Source organism: Lipotes vexillifer, unplaced genomic scaffold, assembly GCF_000442215.2.
Source record: "Lipotes vexillifer unplaced genomic scaffold, Lipotes_vexillifer_v1.1 scaffold150, whole genome shotgun sequence".
Classification (NCBI taxonomy): Eukaryota; Metazoa; Chordata; class Mammalia; order Artiodactyla; family Lipotidae; genus Lipotes; species Lipotes vexillifer.
In genome coordinates, this window is record NW_006792921.1 from 5,683,498 (window position 1) to 5,695,377 (window position 11,880).

The following is an 11,880-nucleotide window of genomic DNA, read 5'->3' on the forward strand; positions in this document are numbered from 1 at the left end:
CTGCTGAATTTGGACAGGGCATTAAAAAATTGAAAACAGTTTTTTAAGGAGGTAAACTAATTATCATAACTCTGCCTACAAGATGCAGTAAAAGCCCTAGGTGCTTTTGAAAAGCCATGTTCATTAGAGTTCAGGGAAAGACACTGAAAAGTGGAAATTTTAGTAGTTGAACGATATGTGTTTATGTAGAAACAGAGGGGTAAGGGTGCCCCTGATCTGAGGAAAACAAATTCTACCTCTTCAGTTATGTTTTATGCTTAGGAACTTTTTGTCAAAACGGTTATTGATAAATGAATTAAGACACCCTCGCTTCCCAGTTCATGAAAATAAGTAGACGTTAACTCTGGCTAGAGATGCAGGCTATAGAAGATAAACGTTTCCATATCATTGCGTTATGCATCATGTTATCTACATTCACAGTTGAGCACAGATGAATAGTGAAAACACCATCATTTCCATTTCTGTCCCCCTTTTACTCATGTGCTTATAAATGTGAGAAATTTGAGTAGGTGGTTGGTAAAGTGGAATATTCAATAACGTAATTTATCTGCTCTGTTCTGTACTATCAGCATTCCCCTTAGCATAAATTAAAAATGGGAATGTCATGTCTAGTTTTTTCCATCTTCTTAATACTGGTTTGTATATTCAAAATGTAGAACAACTCTCTAGTCACCTTACTTTAATTAATTGTTATTAAAGTGATTTCTGCCATGTAACTAAAAATATTGACTTTTCCTAAGATTAGCCCTTAAAAAAAAATTGTTTTTGAGAAAAAGAATTAGTGCTGACCGTACTGTGATTTGTGATTCATAATTAACACAGCTGAAGGTACTGTAGTCACCACATCGAAGAATAACAAGACAGTTTCTTGAGAGTGGAAGATTAATGCAAGAATAAAGGCTAATAAGCTGGTTTTTAAAAAATGATTATCTTTTTAAGATTAAAATTTGCATTTAGCAGTTATGTATATTTAGAAGCTTGCTAAAGAAGGGGGAATAGGAAAGGGTTTGTTAAATTAGTAGTTTTTATTTCTTTGGTATACTGATGGAGTGTCTTAATTCAGTTTTTTTTAATAGGGCTGATAATTTCTTTGAACAGAGTATATTTGTATGGGTTTATTTTCTTAAATATGTTTCATTCAGAGCAGGGGCAAATAGTTGACACCTGTGCTATTAATTCATAGTAAAAGAGCAAATGAAGAAGACCTAGTTGCTGAAAGTTGGAAAAGTAAAGCGTTTATCTTTTTTCTTATCTAAATTCCTAGATTTGTGCACTTAGTCCTTTTAGTATTTTGGGGGTTAGGATGACTGGGGCCTGGTGGAAGCACAGTGACACTGAGAACTGTGGCAGCCTTTCTTAACCAAGTCTCCGTAGAGAATGGAGCCCTAATGTCTTAGGGCATCTATTGTATGCAGTTAATTAATTTTTTTCTCCTGTGCATTTAGAATGTTTCTAGTTGTGTATCTTTCTTAGGAAATTTAAGAAAACAGTCATTCACATAATCTTGTGTTTGGTAATTCAGATGAGGAACCCCAGTTGAGAAAGTTTGGAAGAGGATCACAAATTACTTTTTCTTATTAAATGATGGGAACAGATCAAAGTGCCAGTACCTTAAATCCTAATTAAGACAGGAAGATGGAATACACTTAGGTGAAAAAGCATCTTTCCAGCAGCATTTGCTTTAATGAGATTTTTACCTGTATTTCAGTGGATGGGCTCATTAGGGAAACTTAATAGAAGCATGTTTGTCATCATCCTGAGATTTAGGAAACCAGGTGATGAATCTTATTATTTTAAAATCTAGGCTTTATTATACTCCGTGTTGAGTTAATTTTTTACTATCTATTATAGTATTAATGTGTTTATTCAGTTACAAGTTGTACAGATGTTTGGGCATTATGAAGTAACTCCATCTGAAAATTGAGAAAAGGGATATTTCTAAATTAGTGGAAAGTTATTTCTGTAAGTTTATAAAACTTATTTTAATTGATGTTTGTACTGTTACTGTCTCCTAATAGGGAAATATGGTGCTAATAATATTCAAAATTATCTTTCCTTTAGAGGGTGTCATGTAATTTATAGAAAAGGAAAACCTAAACAATACCACTTTCTAAAAAAAAAAATTTAGAAGTCTGACAAGTTGAATTGTTACTAGTTCTGTCATAATGAATTACCAAATTAAATGAGGTTTTCTGTGTTGGTTTATGTTTTTCTCTCTTTGGGACATGTATTTTGGCTATATTCGCTCTTATTTAGTTCCCTCTAGAGAACCAGAAGAGAGGTGCTTAATTCACATATTTCAGTTTACAGAGATTTCCTAGAACTTCTTAGAACTGAATTATTGTATATCAGAATATGATTATAAAACATGTAGGAGTTTTTAGGTCAAGTAGGTTTTTCTTTTTGTTGTTATTTTCAGAGTGCTGAGTTTAATACTATTACAGTGAACAAAAGCCTTTTCTTTATCACGTTTGTTCTAAAACAGGTCTTTAAGGGAATAGTCTAATATTTAAAAGACTTGGTATCTTAGAGAGGATTTTTTTGGCTCTATTGTGTGTCTACATTTTTTCCACTATCAAGTTGCTAAATGTTCATAAAATCAATTATATGCGTGGTAAAATAGTGTTTAATGATCCAGCAAGGATGGCAGAGGTAAATTGGACTATAAAATTATACCAGTCAATGGAGTTCATTTCTAGAGAAACCATGTGGGCTTCTCTTACATCCATGAGTTTGGAAGTAAAAAGGTGAAATGAATTAATCTAGACAATTTACTGATGGTACTGGGTTGCTTTTGGCCTCCTCCTAATTGATTGGCTTGAGTTTCTTTGGGCATGTTGTGCCTATGAGTATTTCAGTCATCTGATTGTAATTCAGGTGCCTCCTGTTACTTAGGAAACATGCTTCCTTTTATTGAAGGAGTTTAGGTTATCACTTAAAACGATATGTTAAATAAAATTTGTACTTTTGGCAGACTTATTTCTCTTAATCTTCAAGATGGATGTGGGTTTTCAGGTGTTAGATTATCTCCATTAATTAACTGTATTGAATTGTACTCAGTCACTACTTCTTACCAGTATCTAGTGCTAAAATGTTTGAACTGGGGATATTGTGATTAATCTACTTTCTATTCCTGAACGTTCTTTTATTCAATTGAAGGCTTTTATGGGGTGGTAGAAGAGAAATGTCTGCTGCTTCTTAAGAAAAATGACTCTTCTAACCACTATCCCGTCACCAACCACCCCCCCCCCCCAAAAAAAAAGCAGCCCACAAGAACTCTGATGGTTAATGTTTCTCACTTGTAATCTCACATAACCTTTAAACACTCTAGGGAGATACCTTGTGTTGTATGCTTTGTTATGCTAAGGTGTGGACCCTGCCATGGAAGTCTTTGCTTTGGGAGTATTTTGAGTTTTCTTGACTGCAAGGTGGAAGGTGTGCCAGAGGGAGGAGTGGTTTGTGTTGCACTGGGCATCTGATATGAGAGCTTCCTGACCTAAGTACTTTTGATGCCTTGCTGTCCACGTAGCCAGAAAGAGCTCTGTTGTTTTACTCACAGGTAGTGTCTACAGCAGGTCCTCCGTCTGCCTCCAATTTGATTGCTTTGCCTGGTAACAATTGAGTAGGTTCTTATTTATTTTCTGGTTGCCAATACCACTAATTAGATACCAGTTTTTTTCAGTTTATTATTTATCTTGTTTTTGTAAGAATTGCCTTAATGTTATACTTACTGTATATACTGGGTATATGTACAGCCAGGTATTTTAGCAAATGAGTTAGAAAAGTATAGGAACTGCTTTTTGTAGCACAGTACCTCCTAAATGTTTTAATTTTGCATGTATGTACTGGACTGGTGTTATCAATGAATTGAATTTGTTCTACGCTTATTTAAGTGTTTAGAAATTGGGGCAGACATGCCCTTTGTATGAAAAAAGTGTTCAGAAATACCTTAGGTTTGATAGTATTCAGTTGCGGATAGTTTTCTGTGCTGCTTATTAAATTACTACAAATTTAGCTGCCTAAAGCAACACATCTTTATGATCTCACAGTTTCTATGAGTTAGGAGTCTGGGTGCAGCTTAGCTTGGGTCCTTGGCAAGACTGCAATCAAGGTATTGGCCAGGACTGGGTTGTTTATCTAGAGTCTGGGCCGGGGAAGGGTCTGCTTTCAAGCTCCCTCCCTCAGGTTGCTGGCAGAATTCATTTCATCATGGTTGTTAAGCTCTTGCCAACTTGCTTCTTCAAAGCCAGCAAAGGAGAGACTAGCAAGATGGGCTGGTGCTACACTCTTATGTAAATATGTACATGTAATCACACACAGCCCATTGCCTTTGCTGCATTCCATTGGTTATAAACAAGTCACAGGTCCTGCTCATACTCAAGGGGGAGGGAATGACAGAAAGGTGTAAAAATCAGGAGGCAGGGATCATGTGTGGCCACCCTGATTATAGACTTAGGTTGACCAGCTAAACATACAATTGTTCTAACCATATTTTTGAACTCATTATTTATTTACTTTGAAGAAGTTGTAATATTGTAGGTGCTAAGGGTTGTTTAAGTAAACATGAATTGAGCCCCTCCTAGGGGCTGGGCATTGTAGTTGTCAGGGGTACAAACATGGGGCTTCTTGCTGTTCTTGCTCAGCTCTCAGTTGAATTTGAGATGATTATACACTTCTAACAGGTGGTATAATAAATAGGACTGTTGACAAAATACTTTGTTGAGGTATCAATACTAGAGCAGTCTAAGAATACCTCACAGAGGAAGATAACATTTGAACTGTGTTTTGAAGGATTTAGAAGTTTTCTGCAGGGAGGACAGTACAGACTAAAGAAGAATCCACAAAAGGCTTGGCTTTGATACAGAATCTTGAAATGTTGTGTGTCTGGGTTGTAGGGTGCAAAGAGGAATGATGGATGAGAATATGAAGCTAGAAGAATAACCTTGAACCAGTTGTTGGAAGGATTTTACAGTGCTACAAGTTTGTTTTACTTAACCAAGTTTTAAAGCAGGGTGGTATCATGATCAGGCCAGGGGCACCATTACAATCATAGTTTATATGATGGGAGCCTTCAAAGCTGTATACAATTGCCCTGATCATGATTAAATTGCTTGTTAGGAGTGGGAGAGTGGTAGCAGGAAGCTAAGTTAGGACTCTATTAGAATATAATTGGTGGAAGATGCCTAAATTGAAATCATGGCATAGGTGAGGAAGAGGATTTGATTGAGATTTCTAATATACAACTGATAGAATTGAGAATGGGGGTGTGTAGTATTGTCATTAACCAATATTAAAAATAAAGAAGAAAAGAACAAGTTTTAGGAAATGATAATGAGTCCTTTTAGGCTTGTTAACTTTTGAGGATTTCCATCTAGAAGCATCTTTTAAACAATTGGAACTGTAAGTCTCTAATTTAGGACATTACAAAAAATCGAGAAATGGTCAGTTTGCAGATCATAAGTGAAGCTGAACAGTGGGTAAGATACTGAGGGATGGATGTAAATTGAGGAGCAAGCATGGAACCCCGGGGAGCAAGAATTTTAAGATACAGGCAGAGTAGGAGGCCAGCGATTACAATTAAAGCACAAGGAAAAGAAGTTGTTTAAAATGTTTTTTATTAAAATAATATGTGTTCATTAGACAAAACTAAAATGTGGAAAATACAGAAAGGCACATATAAGCAATTGCAAATCATTTGTAATATTACCACGAGAAATAACCAGAATAAAATGTTGATGTCTGTTTTTTTCCATATATGTGTCTTAGATAGAAAATTTGAAAGTCATTCTTGTATATTCTTTTGATTTTAAACCTTTCTGATGTTCTAATAAAAGATTTTAAAGCTACAGATTTCCCTCCAAGAATTGGCTTTAGCTGAATGCCACAAATTTTGAAGTGTTTTGTTAACATTCAGTTAGAAATATTTTCTAATTTCCCTTGTGATTTCTTCTTTGATCCATGGGTTACATATTCCTTGATAAAATGCTCTTTCTACTTCATCAGTTTCTTCTATCATTTTTTTTTTTACAGCATTATTTTTAATGACTGCCTGCTACTCCAGAATTCATTCAATAAATATTTAATGAAGACCTACTTTGCCTTGCACTGTCCTGAGGACATAGAAGTGAAGAAAGCTCCGTGCTTTCATGGGCCTTGTATTCTACTTGGGGGAGACAGTAAACAAACAAGTAAGATATATAGTATGTCAGAGGGCGTAGAATGTGATGGAGAAAATGGAGTGGAAAGGTAGATGGAGATTGTGGGGTGGAGATTTGTCCCTATTTTAAATAGGGTTTTAGGGATAACCTCTCTGATAAGGTGACATTCAAGCAGAGACTTAGGGAGTAAGCCATGAAGGATCTCTAGGGGAGAAGCAAACCCAGGCAGAAGAACAGTAACTAGAAAGGTGCACCTGATGTGTTCTGGGGACAGCTATGAAACCAGTGTAGTTGGAGTGCAGAGGGTGGTAGAAGATGAGAGGAGTGGGGTGGGGCAGTCTCATGAATGCCTCATAACCATTAACCTGGTTTTTAGAATTTTGTTTTAGAGAGAGATGGGGAAGCATTAGAGAGTTTTTTTGAGAAGATTGACGTAACCTGACTTAGGCTCTTAAAGGATTGCTCTGGCCGCTGTGTGGGAGTAGACCCTAGAGACCAAGAGTCGAGCAAAGATGCCAAAACTCTTGGCAAGAGATAACAATGGCTTGGACAGGGTGGCGGCACTGGCGTTGGTGAAGAGTTGCCAGACTCTAGATATCCGGTTCTTTGAAGATGGAGCCAACTGGATTAGATGCAGAGGAGTGAGGGATTAGCCAACCCTTGAACAACGTGTGGGTTAAGGGTGCAGGTGCTCTGGGCAGTCCATTTTCATTTGTACCCCCCTCTGAAATCGCCATTCCTCCACATCCACGGTTAGGTGTGGGGGGTCAACCAACTGCAGATGGTGTACTGCAGTATTTACTATATTGAGGAAAGTCCATGGATAATTTGACTCCCACAGTTCAAACTTGTGTTGTTCAGTGGTCAACTGCAGTTAGTTTGCAGTTTGGTGGTACTATTAAACATACTATTGCTGTCAAAATCCTGGCATGCAAATTTTTATATTTCTCCAGTTCTTAGAAATTTATCAGAGACAAGGAATCGTTAGAACCAAAGATATGCATTTGTTCAAGGCATTTGATCTTTATTGCTGAAATTGCCCTTTAGAAGGGGCAACTTCTTCAAGCAACGTATAATTTTTAGGACTATCTATATAATTTTTTTTCTTCCCATGAAAACTCAAGTGAGGTTTTTGGTACTTAACAAGTGCATGTTGGTAGGTGCATTTCGAGTAATAGCTGTCAGACCATTATTTTATTCCGTGTGTGTGTGCTCCCTCTCTCTCTCTTTTATTTTTACAATAAAGAAATTTAGTATATCAAAAAAAAAAGAGTAAGTACATTGCATCATTTGAATTTAAAAAATTCTGACCATTAGGAATTTGATAAATTCCTAATTTTTGCTTGAATTGTGATTAGTCCATGATAGTTCATTAATTTATCCTATTTGTATACATGTGAGCTGAGAAAAAGAACAAAGAAACCATATATATCTGTGTGTGTGTGTGTGTGTGTGTGTGTGTGTGTGTGTGTAGGGGGTTGTTACATGTAATCTGTTTGAAAGAGCCAGGTCTTGGTTTGAACAATAAATGTTACTATTTTTTTTTTTTTTTTTTTTTTTTTTTTTTCCTTGCGTTATGCGGGCCTCTCACTGTTGTGGCCTCTCCCATTTGCGGAGCACAGGCTCCGGACGCGCAGGCTCAGTGGCCATGGCTCACGGGCCCAGCCGCTCCGCGGCACGTGGGATCCTCCCGAAACGGGGCACGAACCCGCGTCTCCTGCATCGGCAGGCGGACTCTCAAGCACTGCGCCACCAGGGAAGCCCAAATGTTACTATTTTTATTATTCATTTTTATCTCATTAGTTGTTTTATCTTTTAGTTTCTTTCTCATTTTGTAGTTAATTTTATTTTCTCTTAGCTTCTTAGTTCATTTATTTTTCTTTTTTTTAAATAATAAAAGCATTTAAGGCTATGATTACTCTTCAATACATACAGTTACTTCCCACAGCTTTAGACATTTAGTATTTTCATTGTCATTAAGTATACTTTTTTCATTTTAAGTCAGCTCTGTTGAGGAATAATTATATTAACTACATTTAGATGTTTTTCTTTAACCTGGGAGTTATTTTAAAGTGTAGCTGTGGTAAATTTTTAGGTGGTAAATTTACTGTTGTTGTTCTTGCTACCATTTTGTTATTTCTAGTGTCAACTAGGAAGGCAGCTGTGCACACCACTATATCACCAATGCTGCACAGCTCTAGTATTAACTAGGAATATTACATTGTAGTCAGAGAATCTGAAGACTTTTTCAACTGCACATGATAGATATACAATGCGAAATAGCATTAAATGGGAAAACAGTATTTTGTCTCAAATTATTAGAAAGGATCCTAAAATAGCCCACAGAATCAAAGGAACAAGTTTGGGAACCAGGGTCCGTGGAGCTGAAATTGAGCAATTCTGTGTGTGTGCGTGCACATCCACACCCTGGTTTCCTTTTGCTTGTTACCTAGTTTTATCCTCTTGTATTGATTATTAGGCCTTTAAGCTGATGGCCTGAAGGCTCACTCTTACTTCCATCCACATGTTATCTGAGTGGCCTGAAGGGTATATTTCCCTCCAGCTCCAGCAGAAGGACTCTGATTTGAGTTCTTTGCCTATCCATAAATCAGTCACCGAAGTGAAGGAGATGGAATGCTCTCTCTGTATGTGCAGGCGGTATCCTGTTATGGGGAAGGGTTTGGGTTTTCAAGTCAGGCTGCCTGGATTAAGTCCATCCATACTGTGTGACCTTAAGCAAGTTATTTAATCCCTCCTTACCTTAGTTTTTTCATCTCTAAAATCAGGATAAAAATCTTGTTTTGTGGTATTGTGAGGCTTAAAGTAATCTGTATAAGGTATGTTATATCATTATTTTAAACTAACATTTGAACCTCCATAAAAAATGAAAACATTCAAGACTCACATCCCTCTTCTCATTCTCACCCTCTTCAGGAAGACCATGTCCTTTACTCTTCTCAACTTCTCAGATTTTGTAAAAAAAATCCAAAATTTTAGTTTTAGTTTTTCTATATGTCTCTGTTTCCACGAATCTCCCCTGAATGTTTGAATTAAGTTTTACAGTGCATTTACTGTGCTAGTCAGATGGTAAAAACTTTGTAAATATTCAGTGTGCTTCAGATACATTTTGTATTTGATAACAAGGCTAATGATCACCAAAAGTATTGTTTATTCACATCATATATAAAAACTTATTTCTCCAGAGAGAAGTGTTACGTTTTTATTTGTGTAAAGTAGGTATATGTAAACTGAATTTTTGAGCCAAAGAAAATAGGTATAATGTGGACTATACAAATGGGGACAATCATAAAGTTGTCTTAGAAATAAAATTATGCTGTGCTTAATAATAGCTCTTTTTTTCATAACCATTTGACTGTGCTACAAAACATTCTTAATCAGTCTGAATATGTTTTGTGGGTGGCTGGAGATGGTTGGGGGAGATGGCTGGTGAGAAGTTAAGGCAGGTCAGTCCTTTTGTTGAGTGTATGCTACTTCTCCAGGGAAGTATCTGAGAAGCTTGGCATTTTTATATTGTATGATTTACTGCATCTCAGGCAACCTGGTTGACATGGCATTTGATAAAGGAATATACTGCTTTGCTGGTGTTTTGACACGCTCTGGTCTGAGATCTCTAAGGTCTTGATTTGGAATTTTTCATATTTCCCATCTGTTATAACATGTCTTCAAAAAGTACATCTGGTCACCTTGAAATCTCAGTTCCTTAGTAACTCCCATGTTTCACTCTTTCCACCATCTTGCCACTTAAAGAGTTCTTCAGAGGAATGTCATTAGTTTCCTTAAGAAAAAACGTAAATGAAGAATATTTAATATTATAGACCACTTTTAGTGTCTTTTTAAATATAGAACTAATACTATTACTTTTATGTATTAATTTACGGATTTGGAAAGTGATTTCACAAGCACTAACTCATTTGCATCTCATAAGAAGTGTGTAGGGTAGATAATTTCCTTAGTTATTTGCAGATGTGAATCAGAAGTTAGATGAACTACCTGCATTTGTTGTATTTTAAATGTTACTTATTCTGTATCTTAGTTGTAAAGTGTAATTAACTTCTACTAATTCAGCATCCTGTTCACAGTTGGCTGCTTTTCTTTTCCTGTACAATTAAAAAAAATTTTTGTTTAGTTTTGCATGTAGTTGCCAAACCCTCCCTTAGTTGTATATTTACATTTGTTCATAAGCTATGTATTCTGTGAATTTCATGTTCTTGTTAAATCTCTTCTGGGGCCTTCTGACCAAGCCCATTCTGAATTAGTTATTGGGGGAGGTCTCTGTTCATTATCATTCTGGGAGTTTCATTTTTCCCTCAGGTTAAATCTCCTAGTTCCTTGGTCTCACGTCTTTTCTTTCTTCATGTACTACACTGTTTTTAGTAGAACACACTCTTCTATGTCTTACTGAGAAAAGAATGTGTGTAAAGTAAAAGACATTAAGACTTCAGTGTCTGAAAGAAAATATTTTATTTCTGCCCTCACTCTTGATTGACAGTTTGACTTGATATAGAATTCTAGGTTGGAAATTATTTTTCCTCAGAATTTTAATTTTTTAAATTTGCTCTGTTGTTTTCTGGCTTCTGGTGTTGCTGTTGAGCACACCCATGTCATTCTGGTTTTTGATCCTTTGTGTGAAACATCTCCCCCTACCCCCCACCCCAAGCATTTCAGATCTTCTTTAGCCCTAGGGTTATAAAATTTCATTATTGTATATCTTAAGATACGTCTGTGTTCATCCATTGCACTGCATACTGGCAGGCCCTTTCAGTCTGCTAACTCTTTCATTTTGGGTAGTTTTTAGAAAATTATTTCTGTGATTATGTCTTCTTCCAATTTCCTTTCTCGTTATTTCAGTGTTGGACACTTAGAGTGATCTTTTTTTTTTTAACAAATTTATTTATTTGTGGCTGTGTTGGGTCTTCGTTGCGGCACGCGGACTTCTCATTGCGGTGGCTTCTCTTGTTGCAGAGCATGGGCTCTAGGCACGTGGGCTCAGTAGTTATGCCTCATGGGCTCTAGAGCGCAGGCTCAGTAGTTGTGGCGTGCAGGCTCAGTAGTTGTGTTGCACAGGCTTAGTTGCTCTGTGGCATGTGGGATCTTCCCGGACCAGGGATCAAACCCGTGTCCCCTGAAGGCGGATTCTCAACCACTGTGCCACCAGAGAAGCCCTAGAGTGATCTTTTGCTTTATCTTTTCTCTCTCTTTTTTTAAGAAAAAAGTCTCAATCTCTTTTTGGGGGGATTTTCCCCCCCAACTTTATTTCTAACCTTTTAGTGAATTTTTGTTTCTGTAATCTTTTTTACTTTCCAAAAGCTTTCTTTTTATAATGAATTTTTTCATATGTTCCATTTTTGTTTTGTGGGTACAATATCTTTTTCTAAGAATATTAAAATGTGTTTTTGTGTACGTGTGTAGGCATATGCTTTTTTTTTTCCTTCTTGATCAGTTTCTTCCCACTTGCATTTTCCCTTTGTTTAGCTTCAGTCATTCATTAGGTTCTTCGAATGTTTGATCATCTTTGGCTGGTTACTCATTCTTTAAGGCACTGAAAAGCTGATTGGAAGCTCTCTCTGCAGGTAAGGTCATCTATCTGGGCCATTTTCTGAGGAATACCAAATTACTGTCTTTTCTCTTGGCTGGTCATATTTTCCAGAATGGCTTTTCTCTTTTCTTATGTGGTGGACAGTCTTTTTTTTTTTTTTTTTGC

At 36.5% G+C, this 11,880-nt stretch overlaps 1 protein-coding gene across 1 annotated transcript in view; it reads left to right on the top strand.

Annotated features, from left to right (window-relative positions):
- ZNRF2 (zinc and ring finger 2) overlaps nucleotides 1-11,880 on the top strand; it is a 96,516-nt gene that overhangs the window by 1,736 nt on the left and 82,900 nt on the right. The gene's annotated exons all lie outside the window — the stretch shown is intronic.